Source organism: Kogia breviceps, chromosome 5, assembly GCF_026419965.1.
Source record: "Kogia breviceps isolate mKogBre1 chromosome 5, mKogBre1 haplotype 1, whole genome shotgun sequence".
NCBI lineage: Eukaryota > Metazoa > Chordata > Mammalia > Artiodactyla > Physeteridae > Kogia > Kogia breviceps.
The window spans coordinates 99,975,926-100,002,974 of record NC_081314.1 but is presented as its reverse complement, the minus strand read 5'-3'; the positions used below and the strand labels follow the sequence as shown (position 1 = coordinate 100,002,974).

Below are 27,049 nucleotides of genomic sequence, written 5' to 3'. Positions count from 1 at the left end.
AATAATTAGTACTGTTATTTCTGACAATATATGATAAAATATTGTCCCCTGAATATAAGCTGAATAATGTATAATGAGTGGATTAATGAATAACAATGGCTGTCTTTTCCTACTTACAATAGAGTAAGTCCCCTACATACGAACCTTCAAGTTGTGAACTTTCAAAGATGCGAACGTGCATTTGCATGTCCAATCATGTAAGTTAGTTCACGTGTCTGATATACATTGTCACATGCATGCATCCTCTACAAGTAGTTGTGCTTTTGTGTATTTTACAGTAGTGTATAGAGTACGGTAGTATGGTATCTTTATTTCAAGCCCAGGATGTCCAGAAGCAAGCATAAAAGCAGCGGTGATATAGCTGGTACTGCTGAGAAGCACCAAGCGATAACAATGGAAACAAAAGTGAAAATAACTGAGAGAGTGGAGTGAAGTGAAAAGTTGATAGATGTCGCGAAGTGAAAAGTTGATAGATGTCGCTCGTTCTTATAACATTGAACTCCTTTCTGTGCAACACGAGGAGCTTACTACTGAAGACCTGATGGAATTGGAGGCCCATAGAAAAGACGAAGAGAGACAAGAGGAAGAAGTATCTGAAGAACTGAAGAAATTCACTATGCAGGAAATGGCAAGGGGATCTTCTTTATTTGAGGAGGCACTGTTAGGGTTTTGAGGCACAGGAGCTGAACATAGAACAGTGCATGAAGGTTGCAGCAGCCATTCAGAATGCAATCCAGTGCTACTGTGTCATCTATGATGAGAAAAAAAGACCTACTACCCATATATCACTGGATCATCTTTTCAAGAGGGTAGATAGAATTGAATCCTGCAAGGAACCAGAAACTGTGCCATCAGCGTCAGGCATGAGTGAAATTGAAGCTTGCCCTCTGTTTCCTATTGCTGACGATCCTTCAGCTCTAACATCTCCCACCTCCTCTCCCTCCTCCAGTCAGTAACTCTTCTTGCCTGTTCAATACCAGCCCTTGTGTGCCAGCTGTTGTGCTGTACTACTGTACTTTTCAAGGTACTGTACTGTAAGATTTAAAATGTTTTATTTTTTGTGTTTGTTTTTATGTATTATTTGTGTGAAAAGTTTTATAAACCTATTACAGTGCAGTACTTTATAGCCAACTGAGTTAGTTGGGTACCTAGACTGACTTTGTTGGACTTTTGAACAAACTGGACTTACGAACATGTTCTTGGAATGGAACTCTTTTGAATGTAGGGGACTTACTATATAAGGCTGTCCAATTAAACAACAGAAGCATAAATGCATAAAAACAATAAAAATTACTTTGAATTCATCTTTATAAAATTTTATTAAAAGTAAAATGAACCTGTGTTTTATCTTATGGGATGAGACAATTCTACACCTGTGTGGATGTTAGCTCTTCATTCACTTGTGAGTTGATTCTTATGGGTATAGATCCAGGAAGCCTGCAAAATAGGATTCCTGCCCCCCAGATGGGGAAATAGACACTTGGAGAGAGCAGTGCAGATCTAAAGAATAAAGCTAAAGGATCATAAGTTAAGCAAACCTAATACTAATACATATTTTTAACTCAAACCTGCCAGGTGAAACAGACATCCAAAAATGACTCCAGTGGAGAAAACTTAAACAAACTAATAACAGTGGAAGAAATTGGAAAAGCTATGAAAGAAAGAGAAAGAGAAAGGAAGGAGGGAAGGGGAAGGGAATGAGGAAGGAAAGGAAGGTCCAGACTGTTTTACAGTGGTTTTACAAGCAGCCTGACTCCAAGGCACTTGGCATCTCTCAGTAGAGCATGTAAGTACTTTCATAATGTAGCTGTTTTAGGAACTGGCAAACTTAGAAATGTTTCCCCTCTCTGGGTCAGGCCTAATATTAATCCTTAAACTGTAGTGAGGTAAAAAGTTTCAGAATACCAGGGGACAATTTTTAACGTCCTTTTATTCCTCATCCTATAGAGTACTAAGCAGCATTTGGCTCAGTTGGTCAGTAGAAGATATGGATGATTTTGACCTCTGCCATAGCCAAGCTGTATGGGTACCACTGGGTGAGTGTTTAGGTGGTGAGAAATGTTTTCTGACCCCTTTAATCATCTCCATCGGGGAAAACTTGTAGGACTGCAATGGTATCTGATCATAAACATTTTCAATCGAGGGCAAGTTTACCTTCTCTAACAGAATCATAGATAACAAGTCAGCGTGATCTCCAAACAAGGAGACTTTGGGAAGAGATTCTACTGATTGTACATTTCCTGCTTTCTTCTGGAATAGGGTCATGGATATCTTACTATAGTATCTTTAAGAAACAAGAGGCGTTTTAAAACTTATCTCTTCTCGAGAAAGAAAAAATATATAATGTCAGTGTCAGAGGGCCTTGGGATTTTCCCAGGGGTCTCCCATAACACTGACCCTGGCCTCCTCCTCAATCCCTATTGCCTTCTCCATTTCCTCTCTATATGATGCTCCTGCAGGACGCATACTCACCAATTCCTACAAATGTAGCATGGTTTTCTCTGTGTCTTAGTCTTTTTTTAAAAATAAATTTCTTTATTTGTTTATTTTTGACTGTGTTTGGTCTTCATTGCTGCACGTGGGCTTTCTCTAGTTGCGAGCGGGGGCTACTCTTCATTGTGGTGCGTGGGCTTCTCATTGCGGTGGCTTCTCTTGTTGCAGAGTATGGGCTCTAGGTGCACAGGCTTCAGTAGTTGTGGCACGTGGGCTCAGTAGTTGTGGTTCACGGGCTCTAGAGCTTAGGCTCAGTAGTTGTGGTGCACAGGCTTTGTTGCTCCATGGCATGTGGGATGTTCCCAGACCAGGGCTCGAACCCGTGTCCCCTGTATTGGCAGGTGGATTCTTAACCACTGCGCCAACCAGGGAAGCTCACTGTGTCTAAGTCTTGAGCTAACAATTGCTGCCTCCTTATCCACATTGTCAATCTTCTAAACCCACCTCAGAGGTCATATCTTCTGGGAAGCCTGCTCTGCCATTCCTTCCAGACAGCTAGTTAAACAAGTCCCTTTCTGTGGTGCCATTGTGTCTTGTACTATTTCTGTGATTACACTTTTCACTGTAGTATAATTATTTGCCTGTCTTATATTGTTTCATGGGCAGGATCTTTGTAGTACTTACTTCTGTTATCTCTAACATCTAGCTGAATATAGAATGAATTATGGGTATTCAGTAATTTGGTTGAATTTAATTAAATATCTTAGCACCTGCTGGTACATAAGCAGGCAAGATAGAAAAGAATTCCCAAAACAAGTCAATGATAGTTTTGTTGTTGTTGTAATATTTGAGCATGTCATACATTAATTTGAATGAAACTAATACAAAAGCATTTATTTTTATTAGGAAGTATTACATAGGAAGGAAAAATAAAAGATGACTGTTTGTTAAGCCTACTCTGACTATAGTTTTTACCATATTTCAGGTGTGGTATGAGGTGCCTGACATGCTGATCCCATTGAATTTTCAGTATAATCTTGCCAGAGAAATGATATGGGGCTCAACTTATAAAGGTAGAAACAGCATCAGAGAAAGATGTGTTCAAGGTTACTTTGGAACTTTGTCAAACCTGTCACTATTTGCCTTTTATCCTCCTGTTTAGGGCTTTGTTGTGTTCATGTCATAATTTTGAAAGCAAAAATTTATATAGATTAGGACAAGTTTAACTTGGAATATATACTTCAAAAATATATATATAACATGATTATGAATTTTAAAATTTTGGATAAGCTAATTTTAGCTTTTATCTATATGTGTATACTTGGATAAAATAGGATCATATAATATATCTTGTGACATGTGCTTTTTATATAACAGTATATTGTGAATATATATCCATGTCAATAAGATATATTCTACTGCTTCATTATTAAAATTTTTGGATTCCTTTATGCAGTGTATCCCCTACCACCAAACATTTAATTTTTATTTGCTATTAAAAACACTATAATAACAACCTTAATGGTTCATGCTTTGTGTACATATTGTGCAAATAATTATTTCTTTCTTTGGACTACATTCCTAAAAGGAGAATTGTGGTTTTGGTGTATTCTAAAACTTTCATATTCTATATTACATATCTGTGGCTGCTATGGATCATAAATTCCTCAAGGAATGATGCTTTCTTAATCCTTTCTCTATCTCAGCTATGCATTTGTTTTTAAAATGATTACATTTCTCTTCAGTACCTTTTGTCCTAGATATTTAGCAGCTTATAGAAAAATGCATGGGTAGCAAAAACATTAAGGAGCTTGGTTTTATTTCAGAAACGGTATTAAGTAGATATTTGGCTTTTTGTCATAGATCTGTTCATCCGGCCTAGCTTTGTTTTTGTTTTTCCATTGAAGTCTTTAAATGTGATTTTTCCTGTTGAAGAATAAAATTCAGTTAAAAAAAAACAAAGAGGAAAACAAAATAGAGTGAACACTTTTCACTCACCAAAAGAGTTACATGTGTTCAGTGGATGGTTATGGAATGAATCAATTAGTAAACCAATTGATCACTGAATGAAACAGGAGAAAATCTGTCCCTATCTTTCCATTCTCTGGATGCTTTCCTGTTCTCCTCCTGCTTTTAGAAGGTGTCAAAGACCAATTGGAAGGTGGGAAGAATTCCCGGGGAAGATTTCATGAGTTACCTCAGGCTAGTGTCTTGACACTGGTGAAATCTTTACTGTTGGAAGCCGCCTGGTTTTGTGATTTACCGAGTCTTGACAACGTGGAGACTCCCTGAAGTTACCTTTATCAGCAACATATTTTGAAAAATAATATTAAGTTTCAGCAGTTAAGTTCTAAAATGCTTGACTTCTTTCTCAGCTTGAACTTCTTGCCCCCTCCTCCAACATATCTTTTAAAACAAATTTCCTGTCAAGTTAGTGTTTACTTTATATTCACTTTTAACAAGTATATAGGCCTGTGACTAACCCAGGGAGAATTATAACGCCAATCCTATTGACAAAATCGAAATAATGAAATAGAAAAGCATACATTTCCACTCTCTTTCCCAATAATATTAACCTGTCACTTCAGTGCTATATCAAAATTCCCTTGGCTTCTTTTATGAAATCAAATTTTCCCAAAGCCCTGAGAAATCACATTTTCATAAGCAACTTAGTCAGGGTACATCCACAAGGCCCTGGAGTGAGATTACCACATTGGCCCCCATTAAAAACTTCTCTTATGTGATATTAAGAACTTTGAAAACTTGTGCTTCCCTACTAAACTCATCCTCAGGATTTAGGGGGGGATTCTTAATTAGCTTCTTATGCTCTACTTCCATTTCAAAGGCAACTTGATGGAAATGTGCATGTTTCTCTTTTAAGAAATACAACACTCATAATGGCACAATAATTTTGCATGAAACTCAGCATCATGGAAACATGATTCTGAGTTTCATGCAAACATCATCTCACAACAAATGTGAGAGCTATAAACACGAAGATGAATTTGCAGTAGAGGAAGAAAGCCATTTGCACCTTGTTACATAATTTTAATTTTAATAGGCAGACAACTACAATAGTCACATGCTGGAAGGAAACATTGACTGAAAAGAGCCAAAGAAGATATTACCAGGTAATTACCATATAATTTTAAATGCACATTCCATTGTTTATATACAGTGCTTTTTTTTTAAAATCAGTACATCATAGAACATTCAGAGGTTAGAGCAGAAATGCAATATCAAATGCAAAGTAAAATTATAAATCTCTGGATAATGAACTTTTTCTTTTCCATTATACAGCAGTTAGGCAAGGAAAACAGCCCTTGATGATCAAGACAAATGCAATGCCACTAAATATTACATCAAATGCAAAAATACAAATGTTTTACATAATATCGTACCTTGCAGAGTTGTGTACCTTGCATGAAAAAGCTCTGAGATGGAGGGCCTGAGAAGCAGAAAGAATGAAGGCAACACATCAGAGAGACAAGAGAGAGAAATACACAGTAAAAGCATTTTAGAGCTTGTGATTAACAAGGGCATCAATAAATATCTGAAAATCAATGTAAGACCATTTAAAAAGGTTTTAAATGCTCCTGGCAATTGGTGGACCAATTACCAACAAAAATCTTCTGAACACACAGGAAGAGTTCTGTTGCCTAAACAAACCTAAAAACAAACTAAAAATGAATGTCCTTGGTTTCCTGTGGTGAGTTCTGCCTAATGCATCAGGAGAAACATGTAGCTACCTGCCACATTATATACGTGCACACAGCCTCCATATATCACATTTAATCATAATGGAATTCTAGATGCCTAAACCTGGATCTCCAAAGAAGCAGTGGATAAAAAAAACAACTTTTGTTTTACCAGAAAGGCCTCTGCAGATAAATGATGTGACAATTTTGACTAAAAATACCTGTTGATTGATTTGCATATATTGAAGAATCCTTGCATTCCTGGGATAAACCCCACTTGATCATGGTGTAAGATCCTTTTAATGTGCTGTGGATTTTGTTTGATAGTATTTTGTTGAGAATTTTTGCATCTATGTTCATCAGTGATATTAGCCTGTAGTTTTCTTTTTTTGTGACATCTTTGTCTAGTTTTGGTATCAGGATGATGATGGCCTCATAGAATGAGTTTGGGAGTGTTCCTCCCTCTGCTACATTTTGGAAGAGTTTGAGAAGGATAGGTGTTAGCTCTTCTCTAAATGTTTCATAGAATTCGCCTGTGGAGAAAAGGGAACTGTCTTGCACTGTTGGTGGGAATGTAAATTGATACAGCCACTATGAAGAACAGTATGGAGGTTCCTTAAAATACTGAAAATAGAACTACCATATGACCCAACAATCCCACTACTGGACATATACCCTGAGAAAACCATAATTCAAAAAGAGTCATGTATCACAATGTTCACTGCAGCACTATTTACAATAGCCAGGACATGGATGCAACCTAAATGTCCATCAACATATGAATGGGTAAAGAAGATGTGGCACATATATACAAGTGAATATTACTCAGCCATAAAAAGAAATGAAATTGAGTTATTTGCAGTGAGGTGGATGGACCTAGAGTCTGTCATACAGAGTGAAGTAAGTCAGAAAGGGAAAAACAAATACCGTATGCTAACATATATATGGAATCTAAAAAAAAAAAAAAAGGTTTTGATGAACCTAGGGGCAGGACAGCAATAAAGATGCAGACCTAGAGAATGGACTTGAGGACATGAGGAGGGGGAAAGGTAAGCTGGGATGAAGTGAGAGAGTAGCATTGACATATATACACTACCAAATGTAAACTAGATAGCTAGTGGGAAGCAGCTGCATCGCATGGGGAGAACAGCTTGGTGCTTTGTGACCACCTAGAGGGGTGGGATAGGGAGGGTGGGAAGGAGATGCAAGAGGGAGGGGATATGGGGATATATGTATGCATATAGCTGATCCACTCTGTTATACAGCAGAAACTAACACAACATTGTAAAGCAATTATACTCCAATAAAGATGTTAAAACAAAAGAAAAACACCTGTTGAAGACAGAATTGATTTTTAACTTATTTTAGGAAGTGAGCAGCAGATAGCACATAAGGAGAGTATTTCAGTTTTAGCTTGAATGTTTTGCTTTACTTTAATACGTGTTTATATTAATTGTGTGCATATTATATAAATATATATAACTCCACTTACTATGGTACAGTAGGGTTTATATATTATAATTGATATGTTAATTTAAATATCATGTCATACAGTAATATATAGAAGAAAAATAGGTAACAACAGTTTTAAAATTCCCCTTTATTCAACAACTCAATAAAAAATAGTTTTATAATTGGACAACAAAAAATAGATTGCCCAAATCACACGCATGTTTAGATACTTATGTGGGAAAAGAAGAAAGATTAAGAGTACACATATCAAATAACCTGTGAGGATTTGTATAATTTTCAGGGTCTATGTTAAACAAATTTATTTTTATCTCTACTTTTGGGGGATTTAATATGGTTTTTACTTTTTTGGTCAATAAATGGATGGTGTTTTATATAGTGTAAGTCATATTCTCTTGTCAGCTATAAGGAGGGTAAAGAAAAATGTGCACTTCAAAACAATGCTTTGAATAAAAAAACAACTTTGAACATATGTAAACAGTAGGGGACTTTTTTTTTTTGTTTGTTTGTTTGTTTTGTTTTGTTTTTTTTTTGCGGTATGCAGGCCTCTCACTGTTGTGGCCTCTCCCGTTGTGGAGCACAGGCTCCGGACGCACAGGCTCAGCGGCCATGGGTCACGGGCCCAGCCACTCTGTGGCATGTGGGATCCTCCCGGCCCGGGGCACAAACCTGTGTCCCCTGCATTACAGGGCGGACCTTCAACCACTGCACCACCAGGGAAGCCCCAAGTAGGGTTTTTTTTAACCACTGTGTTTTATGAAAGTATTTTAAAGAGATGTTAGTATTTTCATTTTTGCTTAGTTTTACTAAAAGTTTATCAAATATAAATTTGTTTTAAGTGCTGTCACTTTTTATGCAGGCCTGTTTTTCTCAACCATCCTTTCCATAAGTACATACCATGTTTACACTGTCTTCAGTCACATGAAATCCATGTTGCTTCAGAGTTCCACAGCACTGAAGAGCAACCTCTGAATAACCTGCATCTCTGAGTAGTGTGAACTGTACAATGCACCTTTCTCTCTGAGTGTTTTTGAAAGCATCTGAAACAAGAGTGCTTGTATTTTCTACCCTGGGTTTGATTGTTGTGTCAGGCTTGTGAATGATGTGTCTTCAAAGAGATATTTTTTAAAAGCAGAATGCATGCTTACTTACCAAGAGTGTGTTTAAAATGAAACAGTAGCTTTGGCTTATCCCATGACACATAATATTGCAAATCTATTCCAGAATAAATGTGAAAGTTGCACTGAGAGGACTTAAAACTATTCTATTGTATTATTTTACTATTAAATGATAACTTTTCTTTAGACTCCACCCTCTCCTGCTGTTAAGGTGAACTACCATCATGCTATCTATTTCACTTGTTTCTCTATTCTCTGTACAGGAATATTTAGTTATAATTATAATACTTTGTTTTATGCAAGACAAAAAAAGAAAGTAAAAACAAACTAATATTCAGTCTCATAATCTTTTCCCAAAAGACTAAGAGGTAAAAGGTAAAATTTTGCAAAGGATTTTCAAAAAGACACGCATTTTGTTTAAATAGCTTATTAATCCTACAGATAAAAACTGTGTGAGAGGAGAAAGGTAGAATCTATCATTTGTGGTCAGGGAAGTCTTCCTGAAACTGGTGGCCTTTTTTCTAGGCCTTGCTTTTATAAAGTTTGAACAATAGCAAAGCTGTAAGTACTTACACCTTACACAGGGTGTAGTTTACTCTTTATTCATGCCCAACTCTGTTCCCTGAATCTCTAAAACCAAATAGGTAGCTATGATGGTTAGTCTTATGTGTCAGCTTGACGGGGCCACAAGTGCCCAGATATTTGGTCAAACATTATTCTGGGTGTTTCTGTGAAGATGTTTTTGGGTGAGATTAACACTTAAATTGGTGGCTTGAGTAAAGATTGCCTTCCCTAATGTGGGCAAGTCTCATCTAATCGGTTGAAGGCCTGAATAGAACAAAAAGGCTGCCCTCCTCTGACTAAGAGAGAATCTTTTCTGCCTGCTGTCTTCAAATTGGGACACAGGCTTTTTCCTGCTTTCAAGCTAAACTGAAACATTAGCTCTTTCTGGGTACTGAGTCTGTGGCCTTTAGACTGGAACTATATCATCAGTTCTCCCGGTTCCCAGGCCTTCGAACTCAGATTGAAGCTACAGCATCAGCATTCTTGTGTTTCTAGATTACTGATTTACTCTGCAGATCTTGGGACTTGTCAGTCTCTTAATTATGTGAGCTAATTCCTTATAATAAATCACTTTATATATACATACATGCTATTGGTCCTATTTTCTCTAGAAAGACCTAATACAATAGCCAAGCAATTTCACTTCATCCTTATTATCTTCCATACCTGAAGACTTCGTATAGGCCAGTTAACCTCTGATATGCAGTGAGGAAGGTAGTTACAGGATGTCAAATTCCTTCCTTCCAAATCTCCGATTTGATCAGTCTTTTATCCTTAGATCTATGTGTAGAAAGAGGAAATGCTGTTCGTATTTTGCTATTCCTTTGTGTATGTGTAAAAGATTCTTAGTTCCATTATGAATCTATATAATAATCTTATGCATACATTCATTATACAATGTTTTGAACATCTGCTATGTTCTAGGCATCCAATACACAGGTAAACAAAACAAAACAATGTGGCAGTTTCTAGGGGCAACATGTTTATTGAGAAACAATATAAAAGATAAAGGCTTAGTGTGATTAATCAACAATTGAAAGCTAAAAATGAAACCCAGACAGCTTCTTTAGTATCAAGAACTGTGAGGAGTCTGAGGTTTTGCCCTAATGGTTTGTTTTCTTTTAACTTTTACTTTATATTGGAGTATAGTTGATTAAAAGTTGTGTTAGTTTCAGGTGTTTTACAAAGTGACTCAGTTATACATGTGCATGTATCTATTCTTTTTCAAATTCTTTTCCCATTTAGGCTATTACAGAATATTGAGCAGAGTTCCCTGTGCTATACAGTAGATCCTTGTTGGTTATCTATTTTAAGTGTACTAGTCTATATATCTCAATCCCAAACTCCCAATTTATCTATTCCCCAACCTTTCCCTTGGTAACCATAAGTTTGTTTTCTGTGAGTCTGTTTCTATTTTGTAAATAAGTGCATTTGTATCATTTTTCTTTTTAGATTCTGCATATAGGTGATATCATATGATGATTGTCTTTCTCTGTATGACTTCACTTAATATGATAATCTCCAGGTCCACTCACATTGATGCAAATGGCATTATTTCATTTTCAATGGCTTAGTTACTTTCCATTGTGTGTGTGTGTGTGTGTGTGTGTATATATATATACACCACATTTTCTTTACCCATTCATCTGTTGATGGACATTTAGGTTGCTTCTGTGTCATGGCTATTGTTAACAGTGCTGCAGTGCACATTGGGGTGCATGTATCCTTTCAAACCATGGTTTTCACTGGATATATGCACAGGAGTGGGATTGCTGGATCATATGGTAGCTCTATTTTTTAGTTCTTTAAGGAAACTCCATAGTGTTCTCGATAATGGCTGCACCAACTTACATTCCCACCAACAGTGTAAGAGGGTTTCATTTTCTCCACACCCTCTCCAGCATTTATTGTTTCTAGATTTTTTGATGACAGTCATTCTGACTGGTGTGAGGTGATATCTCATTGAGGTTTGATTTGCATTTCTCTAATAATTAGTGATGTTGAACAGGTGTGCCTTCTGGCCATCTGTATGTCTTCTTTGGAGAAATGTCTATTTAGGTCTTCTGCCCACTTCTTGATTGGGTTGTTTTTTTGATATTGAGCTGCATGAGCTGTTTGTATATTTTGGAGATTAATCCCTGGTTGGTTGCATCATTTGCAAATGTTTTGTGCTATTCTGTGGGCTGTCTTTTCATTTTGTTTATGGTTTCCTTTGTTATGCAAAAGATTGTGAGTTTAATTAGGTCACGTTTGTTTATTTTGTTTTTATTTCCATTACTCTAGAAGACAAATCAAAAAAGATCTTGCTGTGGTTTATGTCAAAGCGTGTTCTGCCTATGTTTTCCTCTAGGAGTTTTATAGTATCCAGTCTTACATTTAGGTGTTTAATTCATTGTGAGTTTATTTTTTTATGTGGTGTTAGGGAATGTTCTAATTTCATTCTTTTACATGTAGCTGTCCAGTTTTCCCAGCACCACTTATTGAAGAGGCTGTCTTTTCTCCTTTGTCATAAATTAATTGACTATAGGTGTGTGGGCTTATTTCTGGGCTTTCTATCCTGTTCCATTGATCTATATTTCTGTTTTTGTGCCAGTCCCACACTGTTTTCATGACTGTAACTTTGAAGTACAATCTGAAGTCAGGGAGCCTGATTACTCCAGCTTTGTTTTTCTTTCTCAAGATTGCTTTGGCTGTTCAGAGTCTTGTGTTTCCATACAAATTGTAAAATTTTCTGTTCTAGTTCTGTGAAAATTGCCATTGGTAATTTGATAGGGATTGCATTGAATCTGTAGATTGCCTTAGGTGGTATAGTCATTTTGACAATATTCATTCTTCCAATCCAAGAACATGGTATACTATTCCATCTGTTTGTGGCATCTTCAATTTCTTTCATCAGTATTTTATGGTTTTCAGAGTACAGGTCTTTGCCTTCTTAGGTAGTTTTATTCCTAGGTATTTTAATTATTTTGATACAATGGTAAATGGGATTGTTTATTTACTTTCTCTTTCAGATCTTTCCTTGTTAGTGTATAGAAATGCAACAGATTTCTGTGTATTAATTTTATGTCTTGCAACTTTAACTGAATTCATTGATGAGCTCTAGTAGTTTTCTGGTAGTGTTTTTAGGATTTTCTATGTATAACATCATGTCATCTGCAAACAGTGACATTTTACTTCTTTTCCAATTTGGATTCCCTTTATTACTTTTTCTTCTCTGATTACCATGGCTAGGGCTTCCAAAACTATGTTAAATAAAAAGTGGCAAGAGTGGACATCCTTGTTTTGTTCCTGATCTTAGAGGAAATGATTTCAGCTTTTCAATTTTGAGTTTGATGCTAGTTGTAAGTTTGTCACTTATGGCCTTTATTGTGTTGGGGTATGTTTCCTCTGTGCCCACTTTCTGGAAAGATTTTATCATAAATCGGTGTTTAATTTTATTGAAAGCTTTTTCTGCTTCTATTGAAATGATCATATGGTGTTTATTCTTCAGTTTGTTAATGTGGTGTATCACATTGATTGATTTGTGTACATTGAAAAATCCTTGCATCCTTGGGATAAATCCCACTTGATCATGGTATTTGAGCCTTTTAATGTCTTATTAGATTCAGTTTGGTAGTATTTTGTTGAGGATTTTTGTGTCTGTGTTCATCACTGATATTGGCCTGTAATTTTCTTTTTTTGTAGTATCTTTGTCTGGTTTAGGTATCAGGGTGATGGTGGCCTCATAGAATGAGTAAGGGAGTGTTCCATCATCTGTAATTTTTTAGAATAGTTTCAGGAGGATAGGTGATAACTCTTCTCTAAATGTTTGATTGACTTCACCTCTGAAGCCATCTGATCCTGGACTTTTGTTTGCTGGGAGTTTTAAAATCACACTTTCAATTTCATTCCTTGTAATTGGTCTGTTCATATTTTCTATTTCTTCCTGATTCAGTCTCAGGAGATTGTACCTTTCTATGAATTTGTCCACTTCTTCTAGGTTGTCCCATTTATTGGCATATGGTTGTTTATAGTAGTCTCTTATGATCCTTTGAATCCTGTGTGTTGTCTGTTTTAACTTCTTTTTCATTTCTAATTTTATTGATTGTAGCCCTCTCCCTTTTTTTCTTGATGAGTCTGGCTAAAGTTTTATCAATTTTGTCCATATTTTCAAAGGAACAGCTTTTAGTTTCATTGATTTTTTTTCTTTTGTTTCCTTCATCTCTATTTTATTTATTTTTGCTCTGATCTTTATGATTTCTTTCCTTCTACTAACTTCCAATTTTGTTTGTTCTTCTTTCTATAGTTGCTTTAGGTGTAAGGTTGGGTTATTTATTTGAGATTTGTCTTGTTTCTTGGGGTAAGATTGTATTGCTATAAACTTCCCTCTTAAGAATGTTTTTGTTGCATCCCATAGGTTTTGGATTACCATGTTTTCATTTTCATTTATCTCTAGGTATTTTTCAATTTCCTCTTTGATTTCTTCAGCAATCCATTTTCTGTTTGGTATCATATTGCCTAGCCTCCACGTTTTTGTGTTTTTTACACTTTTTTCTTGTAGTTGATTTCTAATCTCATAGCATTGTGGTTGGAAAAGATGCTTGATATGATTTAAATATTCTTAAATTTAATTTGTGATTTCGGCCCAGCATGTGATCAATCCTGGAGGATATTCCATGTGCACTTGAGAAGAATGTGTATTCTGCTGCTTCTGGATGGAATGCTGTTTAAATATCAATTAAGTCCATCTGGTCTACTGTGTTAAGGCCTGTGTTTTCTTACTGATTTTCTGTCTGGATGATCTGTCCATTGATGAAAGTGGGGTGTTAAAGTTCCCCACTATTATTATGTTACTGTCAATTTCTCCTTTTATGGCTGTTGGTATTGGCCTCATATATTAAGGTGCTCCTATGTTGGGTGCATATATATTTACAGTTGTTATATCTCCTTGGATTGATCCTTGATCATTATGTAGTATCCTTCTTTGTCTTTTGTAACAGTCTTTATTTTAAAGTCTATTTTGTCTGATATGAATAATGCTACCCCAGCTTTCTTTTGATTTCCATTTGCATGAAATCCCTTTTTCCATCACCTTACTTTCAGTCTGTATGTGTCCCTAGATCTGAAGTGGGTCTCTTGTAGACAGCACATATATCGCCTGTTTTTTTAATCCATTCAGCCAGTCTTTGTCTTTTGGTTGGAGCATTTAATCAATTTACATTAAGGTAATTATAGATATGTATATTTTTATTGTCATTTTGTTAATTGTTTTGGATTTGTTTCTTTAGTTCTTTTTCTCCCCTTACTCTTTTGTTCTCTTCTGTTGTGATTTGATGAATAATTTTAGTGTTTTGTTTGGATTCTTTTTTCTTTTGTGTATCTATTGTGGATTTTTGGTTTGTGTTTCCCACGAGGTTTTGATATAGCAGTCTATATATAAACAAAATTGTTTTAAATTGCTGGTCTTTTAATTTCAAATGCATTTCCAATATCCTGCATTTGTACTCTCTTCACAGTTGCTGGGTTTGATATCATATTTGTGTATGGGTGATTTCCTACCTTTATGGTATGTTTGCCTTTACTGGTGAGCTTTTCCATTTGTAATGTTCTTGTTTCTAGTTGTGACCTTTTATTTTCCACCTAGAGAAGTTCCTTTACAATTTGTTGCAAAGCTTCTCTTGTTATGCTAAATTCTCTTAGCTTTTCCTTGTCTGTTAAGCTTTTGATTTTCCCTCAAATCTGAATGAGAGCCTTGTTGGGTAGAGTATTCTTGGTTGTAGGTTTTTCCCTTTCATCACTTTAAATATATAATGCTGCTCCCTTCTGGCCGGCAGTTTCTTCTGAATAATCGAGGGGTGTCAAGTGGTGTGTTTAGTGGGCAGCTGTGGGCTCAGGAAGAGTTAGGCAGCCTGTCTGATGGGTGGGGCTGTGTTCCAACCCTGTTGATTGTTTGACCTGAGATGTCCCAGCACTGGAATCTACAAGCTGTTGGGTGGGACAGGTCTTGATGAGAAAATAGCAGCTTCTAGGAGGGCTCATGCTAATGAGTACTCCCCAGAACTACCACTTCCAGTGTCTTTGTCCCCACAGTGAGCCACAGCCCTCCCCCACCTCCACAGGAGGCCCTCCAATACTAGCAGGTAGGTCTGGACTAAGTTCTTATGAGGTCACTGCTTTTTTCCCTGGGCCATGGTGCACATGAGACCTTGTATGCACCCTCCAAGAATGAAGTCTCTGTTTCCTCCATTCCTCTGGAATTCCTGTGATCAAATCCCACTGGCCTTCAATACTGGATTCTCTTGGGGCTCTCCTCCCAATGCCAGACCCCCAGACTGGGGAGCCTGACATGGGGCTTAGAACTTTCACTCCTGTGGGAGAACTTTTGTGATATAATTCTTTTCCAGCTATACAAACATCACCATAGTCTGGAACAAAGGGTAGGCATTAATTTACTCTCAAAACATGCATGTGAGTGACCCATGGAGAATTGTTTGCCAACATGAGTAGCATATAAAGGGAATCTAATCGCTAAAGCCAAAGGGAAGAAACTGCTGAATATCAAGTCTAGGACTTACTTACTTACAAGACAGACGTGTGTTTTCTCAAGTTGGATAAGCCTGTTTGTCAACATCAATAGCTTAATTGGGAAGATGTTGGACCCTGAGATATGGGATTGGAATATTGATTGATATACTTGAAAATCTGAATCCTCTGGGCTCACAGACATGACCCACTCCTCTGTTTTAAAGACTGGTGTTCTCTCCTTTCTTAATAATTATGCAGAGGCTTCTAACTTGAAAAGTACCAATATATCCATTTCAAGATATATTCCCACTTCCTCTCCTGACCACTAGATCATTGGTTGGATTAGGTCACTCAATCTAGTCAGGCAAATTTTTGTCCTGCTTAGAGAGGAAAGGGATAATACCTGAATGAGCCTCAGTATCTAGTCAACATTATAAAAATCACACAGAGTTGGATAACTGGAAAGACTTGAGACACCACAAGATATACTCACATAATAATGGTAAAAGATAAAGGATAGCAGGAGAAAGAAAACCGAGGCAAATAACAGAGATCTGAGACTTCCAGCTATAGCTGCCTGGGCCCTTCCTCAGTCATATAAGATGGGCATCACCTTCAGATTACGAACTTCCAAGATACACATGAGGTATTTTGGTTTCAGGGGTGCAAAGGCAGCTGATGAGCTTCCTGAGGAGTCATTTATATTCTGTGTATAGCTAAAAATAGGCCATATAAAATCTAGGTGGTACATTTTATTCCTCTGTTGACAAAGAGTTAGTATCATGGCTCCAGATACTCCTGAGGATAAGCATAGAACTACCGTAGTTTAGCTGCAAGTTAGGTCTACCCTTACAGGGTTCACCTCTTCCCCATGACCCCAGGTCAAATATTCTTAATTACAAGTGTTCATCATATTTTTTTAAAATACATTTATTCTTTTTTTTTGGGGGGGGGCTGTTTTGGTTCTTCATTTCTGTGCAAGGACTTTCTGTAGTTGTGGAGAGCAGGGGCCACTCTTCATCGCGGTGCGCAGGCCTCTCACTGTCGCGGCCTCTCTTGTTGCGGAGCACAGGCTCCAGACACGCAGGCTCAGTAGCTGTGGCTCACGGGCCCAGTTCCTCCGCAGTATGTGGGATTTTCCCAGATCAGGGCTCAAACCTGTGTTCCCTGCATTGGCAGGCAGATTCTCAACCATTGCACCACCAGGGGAGCCCCATTATTTTTTTATCTTGCATCTTTTACAATATTCTTGAAATCATATGTAAGTATTAGTCAGTAAGATATAGATATGACTTTAAAGCAGAGTTGTGTATGTTATGGCCTACTGACCACACCTGATCCACAGGCATGTTTTTGTATATCCCTGGATATGATATGTATTTTAGTATTTTTAAAGGGTTGTAAAAACAAAAATGTTAAATGACCCCAAAAGTCTAAAATATTTACTCTGTGGCTTTATAAAGAAAAACTTTGCCAACCTTTGGTTTGTCACATTTCAGTCTACCAAATATTTCAACATACATTGTTAATAATCATTCAAAAGGTGGGAACCTCTTCTATCTCTTTTCACTAGTGAAATTTGAATTCTGTGAAGGGCATCAACAGATTGTTTGAAAATTTTTAAACTAACATGGTAGATAAGATTAATTTGATTGATTATAACAAACATATATATTAATTATCAAATGCATTCAGATATTGAATTAAAACTCCTAAAGATCTTCTATAATTGATAAGAAAGAGAAAGAATTATATTTTATTAGTAATCAATTCATTGCTATGGTTCTTTTATAATTTAAGAATTGGTAGGGCAACTAGACCACCTAATCTCTATTAGTTAAATTAAATTTTTAGTAGCTCTCCCTTCCACTTCATTTCCAAACCATTTTAAATTAACTATCTGTACATTTTTACTCCGTTGTTATGATATTTTCCCCATTTCTTTTATGGCCTCCTCTCTTTTGAACGATCCTAATGTTTCTACTCTTCAATCCTATTTGAGGGAGATGAACTAACAGTCTGCTATAGCCTTACTTATTACACCCTGCTCTTCTACCAATAGGAGAATCCTACACTTGCACCTGTTGGAGCCCATCAAAGCACCAATCATTACTCAGGTCAATGGCATAAAATTAGAGGACACTTTATTATCACCAAATGTCCAATCCAAAGTTGATTTCATTCTCAACATTTCAGCAACCTCAGAAGTAATGTGTCATTGAATATCTAACAGTGAAGCTGGGCAATTCTCCCTTTCAAGGTATGCCTTATGTACCTCACTTTTATCCAGCTCAACATATTGGGAGTTTATCCACATTTTTGTAAAAGTTGCAACTAATAAGGATCATGACTAGGACAAACATGTCCTTCCATTTTGCAGCATCTAATGTAAGGAAAATAACTCCCTGTTGCCAAAATATAAAATCTATTTTCACATTGACTTCCCAGAAATATATTCATATTAGTCTACAAAGTGACTTAAATCTTTGATTAAACAGATTTCAGTTTCATTTGTCTATTGATTTCTCCCTTCATCAATATATATAGACTTTTTTAGTGATTATTGGTCAGGATGAGGGGGCATTCAGATCAAAACACAAATCTGTGCAACCCTTTTTTGCATCACATCTTTCCCCATTATAAAGAGTCATCAGGCAAAACTCAGCAGCCCTAGAGGCCTCAGCCTCTTTTTCAGTTATTTTCATTTTCACCAAAGAGGACAAAAGAATGCAAAGTACAAAAGTATTGCCTGAATTCTAATCAGTCTGAATGTCCTCTGTAGTCCTTTGAGTTCTTCCCCACACTGTGGTTCTACCTCCAAATTCCATTCTTATTTTTCCTTCCATCACTGGTCTTAGCAGTTTAGTAACCTCAAATCAAGGGTGGACTTAGAGCCAGCCTGACTCTTCATTACTGTTTACCTCATATTTCATTCCCCAAAGAAATCATTAGTTAATATTTAATCATAAAGTTGAGGTTGTTTGAATTATCACAGTATCACCTGTGAAAAATTGGATAATTAAAGGTATCATAAAACTCCACTGGGTATATTCAAATAAACCTTTACTAAAAAATACCATTAACCATGAGAAAGAATGCACAGATAAACAGGTTGAAAACTTACAGAGGCAATTTTCAGGGTTCTTTTCCATTTTTTTTTTTGAACTTTAAAAGTGGTTTTTTTTTAACTTTACTTTGAATAATTGTTGATTCATATGCATTTGTATTAAATTAAACAGAGAGATTCTGTATACTTTGTTTCTCTAAAGGAAACATCTTGAAAAATTATAGAAAAACATCATAACCAGGAAATTGACAAGGATACAATTTACCAATCGTATTGAGATGTTCCCAGGTTTACTTGTACTTATTGATGTATATGTTATTTACTTCTATGCAGTTTTATCATGTATAGGTTCATGAATCCACCACCATAGTCAAGATACACTTTCATTAACAAGAGGATTCCCCTGTGTTGCCCTAATATAATCACAACCCCTTTTCTCCTGCCCCTTGACTTCCATAATCTTCTATCCATTTCTATGATATCATGTCAAATGTTACATAAGTGAAATCACACAATATGACATATTTTGGGTTTGCTTTTTTCACTCAGTATATATCCTTTGAAATCCATCCAAGTTGCTATGTGAGTCAATAGCTTGATCCTTTTATTGCTGAGTAATATTTCATGGTATGATTTTTGAATACTGAACTAGCCTTGCACATGTGGAATATATCTCCTTTTGTTTTCATATATTGGATTTTATTTGCTAATATTTTTTGAGGATTTCTGTGTCAAAATTTATGACAGATACTGGTTTGCAGCTTTTTGTTTATTTTTGGTCTGGTTTTGGTATCACAGTAATACTGGCCTCACAAAATTAGTTTGGTAGCATTCCTTCCTGTTCTATATTCCGGAGAAATTGTGTAAAATTGGTATTAAGTCTTCTTTAAGTATTTGATAGAATTCTCCAGGGAAACCATCTGGGCCTAGCGATTTCTTACATGGGAACTTTAAAAAATTCAATAACTTTAATGGCAATAGTACTATTCAGATTATACATTTTGTTTTAGTTAAGTTCGGTAGCATAAGGATCTTGAGGAGTTGATTCATTACTTCTAAGTTGTTGAATTTATAAACATAAAGTTTAAGTGTTCCCTTATACTTTTAATGGATGCAGGATGTGTAGTGATATACTGTTTCATTCCTGATATTGATGATTTTTGCCTTATTTTTTTATCAGTCTGACTAGAGTTTTAATCATTTCATTGATTTGGGAGGAAAAAATAACTTTTGTTTCATTGATTTCCTCTGTTCTTATGCTCTGAATTACATTAATTTCCGCTCCTACTTTTATTAATAATTCTACTTGCTTTGAGTTTATTTTGTACTACTGTTTCAAGTTTCTTGAGGTAGAAATATATATTATTGATTTGAGACATTTCCTTATTTTTTAAAAAATAAACTGTATCTTGTAACAATGGTAGATGTTTGCAAAAATTTTGAGAAGATATTAGAGAGTTTCCATATATTTTATATACAGTTTCCCCTATTATTTGCATCTCACATTAGGGTGCTACATTTCTTATGTTTAGTGAACCATTACCTAAGGTCCATACTTTATTAGATTTATTTTTGACTTAGTGTCATTTTTCTGTTCCAGGACCCCATTCAGGACACTACATTACATTTATTTATCATGTGGCATTACACTTAACTGGGCAATATCTCAAAAGTCCCATGTTTTTGATGACTTGACAGTTTTGAGGAGTACTGGTCAGTTGTCCAATCAGAATGGCTCTCTCATCAGAATTTGCCTAATGACTATCATGATTAGAGCTTTTGGATTTTTAGGAAGAAAAGCATAGAGATAAAATGTAATTTTCATCACATCCTATCAAGGTTACATACTATCAACATACTTACAATTATTGATCTACTCTTAAAACCATCTGGACCTGGTGCTTTTTCAATTTCTTTAATAGATATGGGCCTATTTACATTATCTATTTTTCTATGTCTGAGTTTTGGTGATTTATGTTTTTCAAAGAATTGGTGCATTTCATCTAATTTATCAAATTTGTGGGCTTAGAGTTGTTCCTATTATTCCTTTACTGTTTATTTATAATGTTCATGCACTCAGTAGTAACAACTTTTCTTCCATTTCTAATATTGGTAATCTGTGTCTTTCCTAGGTTTTCCTTAGTTAATATGGCTGAGGTTCATTTATTTTATTGTTCTTTTCAAGGATTCTGCTTTTGATATTGATTTTTCCTATTTCCTCATTTTTCAATTGTATTTATTTTCTAATTTTTATAATTTCTTCTGCTTTAAGTGGAAATTTTCTTCTTTCTCTTGGACACTTTTAGATTACTGATTTTATATCTTCTTTTCTAATATATGCATTTAATACTATAATTTTCCATCTAAGTGCTGCTATCACTGCATCACAAAATACTGATGTTTTGTTATCATTTTACTTAGTTTAAATATTTAAAATTTTTTCTTAAGACTTCTTTTTTGATCCATTATTTAGAAATATATTGTTTAATCTCCAAATATTTGAGAGTTTTTAGCTAACCTTCGGGCACTGGCTTCTAATTTAATTCAATTATGGTCTGAAAAAGTACTTTCTATAATTTCTATTTGTTTAGGTATATGGGGTTTTTAAGTTTAATTTTTTAAATTGAAGCATAATTGATTAATAATGTGTTAGTTGCAGGAAAGTGATTCATTTATACACATACATACATCTATTCTTTTTCAGATTCTTTTCCCATATAAGTTACTACAGAGTATTGAACAGAGTTGCCTATGTTATACAGTGAGTCCTTGATAATTATCTATTTTATACAGAGTAGTATGTATATGTTAATCCCAAACTCCTAATTTATCCCTCCCTCTACCTTTCCCCTTTGGTAGTAATAAGTTTGTTTTCTAACTCTGTGAGCCTGTTTCTGCTTGGTAAATAAATTCATTTATATCAATTTTTAGATGCCACATATGTGATATCATATGATGTTTGTCTTTGTTTGGCTTACTTGACATAGTATGATAATCTCTAGGTCTATCCATGTTGCTGCAAATGGCATTATTTCAATCCATTTTATGGCTGAGTAAAATTCCATTGTATAAATGTACCACATCTTCTTTATCTATTCATATGTCAATGAACATTTACCTTGCTTCCATGTCTTGGCTATTGTAAATAGTGCTGCTATGATAATTGTGGTGCATGTAGCTTTTTAAATTAGAGTTGTTTACAGATTTATGCCCAGGAGTCAGATTGCTGGATCATACGGTAACTCTATTTTTAGTTTTTTAAGTATCGTCCAGACTGTTTTCCATAGTAGCTGCATGAACTTACATCCCACCAACATTGAGTTCCCTTTCCTCCACACCCACTCCAGCATTTACTCTTTGTAGACTTTTTGATGATGGCCATTCTGACCACTGTGAGGTCATAGCTCAACTGTAGTTTTGATTTGCATTTCTCTAATAATTAGTCAAGGTGAACATCTTTTGATGTGCTTTTTGGCCATCTGTATGTCTTCTCTGGAGAAATGTCTATTTAAATCTTCTGCCCATTGGTTGATTGGGTTGTTTGTTTTTTTGATATTGAGCTACAGGAGGTTTTTGTATACTTTGGAGATTAATCCCTTGTCAGTCACTTCTTTTGAAAATATTTTCTCCAATTCTGTGGGTTGTCTTTTCATTTTGTTTATGGTTTCCTTGGCTGAGCAAAAGCTTTTGAATTTAATTTGGTATCACTTGTTCATTTTTGTTTTTATTTGCATTACACTAGGAGGTGGATCAAAAAAGATGTTGTTTCAATTTATGTCAAAGAGTTTTCTGCCAGTGTTTTCATCTAAAAGATTTATACTATCTGGTTTTACAGTTAGGTCTTTAATCCATTTTGAGTTTATTTTTGCATATCATGTTAGGGAATGTTCTAATTTCATTCTTTTACATGTAGCTGTCCAGTTTTCCCAGCACCACTTATTGAAGAGATTGTCTTTCTCCATTGTCTATTCTTGACCCCTTTGATGTAGCTTAATTGACATTAATTAATGTGTGTGGGTATATTTCTGGGCTTTCTATACTGCTCCCTTTATCTATATTTCTATTTTGGTGCCAGTACTATACTGTTTTGATTACAGTAGCTGTATAGTATATTCTGAAGTCAGAGAGCTTGATTCTTCCAGCTACATTTTTATTTCTGAAGACTGCTTTGACTATTCAGGGTCTTGTGTTTCCATGCAAATTTTATGACTTTTTGTTCCAGATCTGCAAAAAAAAAAAAAAAAAAAAAAAAAAAAAAAAAAAAAAATTAGTAATTTGATAGGGATTGCATTGAATTTGTAGATTACCTTGGGTAGCACTGGCATTTTGACAAAGTTGATACTTCCAGTATAAGAACATGGTGTATCCTTCCATCTGTTATGTCACCTATTTCTTTCATCATCATCTTGTAGTTTTTGGAGTACAGGTACTTTGCATCCTTAAGTAGGTTTATTCTTAGGTATTTTATTCTTTTCAATGAGATGGTAAATAAGATTGTTTCCCTAATTTCTCCTTCTGATCTTTCATTATTAGTGTATAGAAATGCAACAGATTTCTTTGTGTCAATTTTGTATCCTGCAATTTTACCGCATTCCTTGATGAGCACTAGTAGTTTTCTGGTTGCATAATTATCATAGTACACATAGAAAATCCTGTCATCTGCAAAGAGTGACAGTGTTACTTGTTTTCTTATTTAAATTCTTTTTCTTCTCTGATTGCTGTGGCTAGGACTTCCAAAACTGTTGAATAAAGTGGAAAGTGTGGACATCTTTGTCTTGTTCCTGATCTTAAAGGAAATGCTTTCAGCTTTTCACCATTGAGTATGATGTTTGCTGTGGGATTGTCATATATGGCCTTTACTATGTTGAGGCAGGTTCCCTCTATCCCTACCTTCTGGAAAATTTTATCATAAATTGATGTTTGATTTTTTTTTAAATGATTTATTTATTTATTTTTCCTGTGTTGGGTCTTTGTTTATGTGGGAGGGCTTTCTCTAGTTGTGGCAAGCAGGGGCCATTCTTCATCGCGGTGCATGTGCCTTTCACTATCGCGGCCTCTCTTGTTGCGGAGCACAAGCTCCAGACGCGCAGGCTCAGTAATTGTGGCTCACGGGCCTAGTTGCTCCACAGCATGTGGGATCTTCCCAGACCAGGGCTCGAACCCTTGTCCCCTGCATTAGCAGGCAGATTCTCAACCACTGTGCCACCAGGGAAGCCCGATGTTTGATTTTTGTCAAAAGCTTTCTGCATCTACTGAGATGATCATACACATTTTATTCTTTCATTTATCAATGTGGTGTATCACAAAGATTGATTTCGGAGATTGAAATATCCTTGCATCTATGGGATAAATCCCACTTGATCATGGTGTATGATCTTTTCAATGTATTGCTGGAATCAGTTTACTGGTATTTTCTTGAGGATTTTTGTGCTTATATTCATCAGGAATATTGACCTGTAATTTTCTTTTTTAGTGGTATGTTTGTCTGGTTTTGGTATCAGGTTGATTGTGGCCTCAAGCATAAGTTTGGGAGTGTTCCTTCCTCTGCAATTTTTTGGAATAGTTTCAGAAGGATAGGTGTTAACCCATCTATAAATGTTGATTGAATTTGCGTGGGAAGCCATCTGGTCCTGGACTTTTGGTTGTTGGGAGTCTTTAAATTACAGTTTCAATTTCATTACTTGTAATTAGTCTGCTCATATTTTCTATTTCTTCCTGGTTCAGTCTTCAGAAATTGTACCTTTCTAAGAATTTGTTCATTTATTCTACATAGTCCATTTTATAGGCATAGGGTGTTTGTAGTAGTCTCTTATGATCCTTTGTATTTCTGTGTTGTAACTTCTCCATTTTCATTTCTAATTTATTAACTTGAGCCCTCTTCCTTTTTTTCTTACTGATTCTGGCTGAAGGTTTATTGATTTTGTCTATCTTTTCAAAGAACCAGCTTTTAGTTTCATTGATCTTTTTATTTCTTTTAACAGATTTATTGGAGTATAATTGCTTTAAAATGGTGAGTTAGTTTCTGCTGTGTAACAAAGTGAATAAGCTATACATATACATATATCCCCATATCTACTCCCTCTTGCATCTCCCTCTCACCCTCTGCATCCCACCCCTCTAGGTGGACACAAAGCACCAAGCAGATCACCCTGTGCTATGTGGCTGCTTCTCACTACCTTTCTATTTTACATTTGGTATTGTATATATGTCAATGCCACTCTCTCAATTCAGCCCAGCTTACCTTCACCCTCCCTGTGTCCTCAAGTCCAAACTCTACATCAACATCTGTATTCCTGTCCTGCCCCTAGGTTATTCAGAGCCTTTTTAAAAAATTTTTTGATACCATATATATGTGTTAGCATATACTATTTGTTTTTCTCTTTCTGACTTACTGCACTCTGTATGACAGTCTCTAGGTCCATCCACCTCACTACAAATATCTCAATTTGGTTTCGTTTTATGGCTGAGTAATATTCCACTGTATATATGTGCCACAACTTCTTTATCCATTCATCTGTCAATGGACACTTAGGTTCCTTCCATGTCCTGGCTATTGTAAATAGTGCTGCAATGAACATGTTGGTACATGACACTTTTTGAATTATGGTTTTCTCAGGGTCATGCCCAATAGTGGGATTGCTGGGTCATATGGTAGTCCTATTTTTAGTTTTTTAAGGAACATCCATACTGTTCTCCATAGTGGCTGTATCAATTTACATTCCCACCAGCAGTGCAAGAGGGTTCCCTCTTTTCCACACCCTCTCCAGCATTTATTGTTTGTAGATTTTTGAGGATGGCCATTCTGACTGGTGTCAGGTGACACCTCATTGTAGTTTTGATTTGCATTTCTCTAATGATTAGTGATGTTGAGCATCCTTTCCTGTGTTTCTTGGCAATCTGTATATCTTCTTTGGAGAAATGTCTATTTAGGTCTTCTGCCCATTTTTGGATTGGGTTGTTTCTTTGATATTGAGCTGCATGAGCTGCTTCTAAATTTTGGAGATTAATCCTTTGTCGGTTGCTTCATTTGCAAATATTTCCTCCCATTCTGAGGGTTGTCTTTTCATCTTGTTATGGTTTCCTTTGCTGTTCAGAAGCTTTTAAGTTTCATTAGGTACCATTTTTTAATTTTTGTTTTTCCATTTCTCTAGGAGGTGGGTCAAAAGTGATATTGATAAGATTTACATCATGGACTGTTCTGCCTATATGTTTCTCTAAGAGTTTTAGAGTGTCTGGCCTTAAATTTAGGTGTTTAATCCATTTTGAGTTTTTGTATATGGTGTGAGGGAGTGTTCTAATTTCCTTCTTTTACATGTAGCTGTCCAGCTTTCCCAGCACCACTTATTGAAGAGGCTGACTTTTCTCCATTGTATACTTGTGCCACCTGCATCAAAGATAAGTTGATGATATGTGCCTGGGCTTATATCTGGGCTCTCTATCCTGTTCCACTGAACTGTATTTCTGTTTTTGTGCCAGTACCTTCTCTTGACTACTGTGGCTTTGTAGTATAGTCTGAAGTCTGGAGCCTGATTCCTCCAGCTCTGTTTTTCTTTCTCAAAATTGCTTTGCTATTTGGGGTCCTTTGTGTTTCCATGCAAATTGTGAAAAATTTTGTTCTTGTTCTGTGAGAAATGCCATTGGTAGTTTGATAGAGATTGCATTGAATCTGTAGATTGCTTTGGGTAGTATAGTCATTTTCACAATGTTGATTCTTCCAACACAAGAACATGGTATATTTTTCCATTTGTTTGTATCACAGGTGTTTCTTCTTTCTTGAGGTAGGATAGTATTGCTATAAATTTCCATCTTAGAACTGCTTTTTGCATCCCATAGGTTTTGCATCATTGTGTTTTCATTGTCATTTGTTTATAGGTATTTTTTTTCCTCTTTGATTCTTCAGTGATATCTGGGTTATTTAGTAGTGTATGGTTTAGCCTCCATGTGTTTGTTTTTTTTATAACTTTATTCTATAATTGATATCTAGTCTCATAGCACTATGGTCTGAAAAGATACTTGATATGATTTTAATTTTCTTAAATTTACCAAGGCTTGATTTGTGACCCAGGATATGATCTATCCTGGAGAATATTCCATGAGAATTTGAGAAGTGTATTCTGTTGTTTTTGGATGGAATGTCCTATAAATATCAATTAAGTCCATCTTGTTTAATGTGTCATTTAAAGCTTGTGTTTCCT

The 27,049-nt window shown here is 35.7% G+C and overlaps 1 long non-coding RNA gene across 1 annotated transcript in view; it reads right to left on the bottom strand.

Moving 5' to 3' along the window:
- Positions 1-4,282: 4,282 nt before the first annotated feature.
- The window catches only part of LOC136794329 (uncharacterized), a 119,112-nt gene continuing 96,345 nt past the window's right edge, over positions 4,283-27,049 (bottom strand). Inside the window, exons 2-4 of the long non-coding RNA XR_010840936.1 lie at positions 5,835-5,881; positions 4,631-4,731; positions 4,283-4,359 (exon numbers count right to left, since the gene is read on the bottom strand). This is a non-coding gene — a long non-coding RNA (uncharacterized lncRNA). The remainder of the gene's footprint in view (positions 4,360-4,630; positions 4,732-5,834; positions 5,882-27,049) is intronic.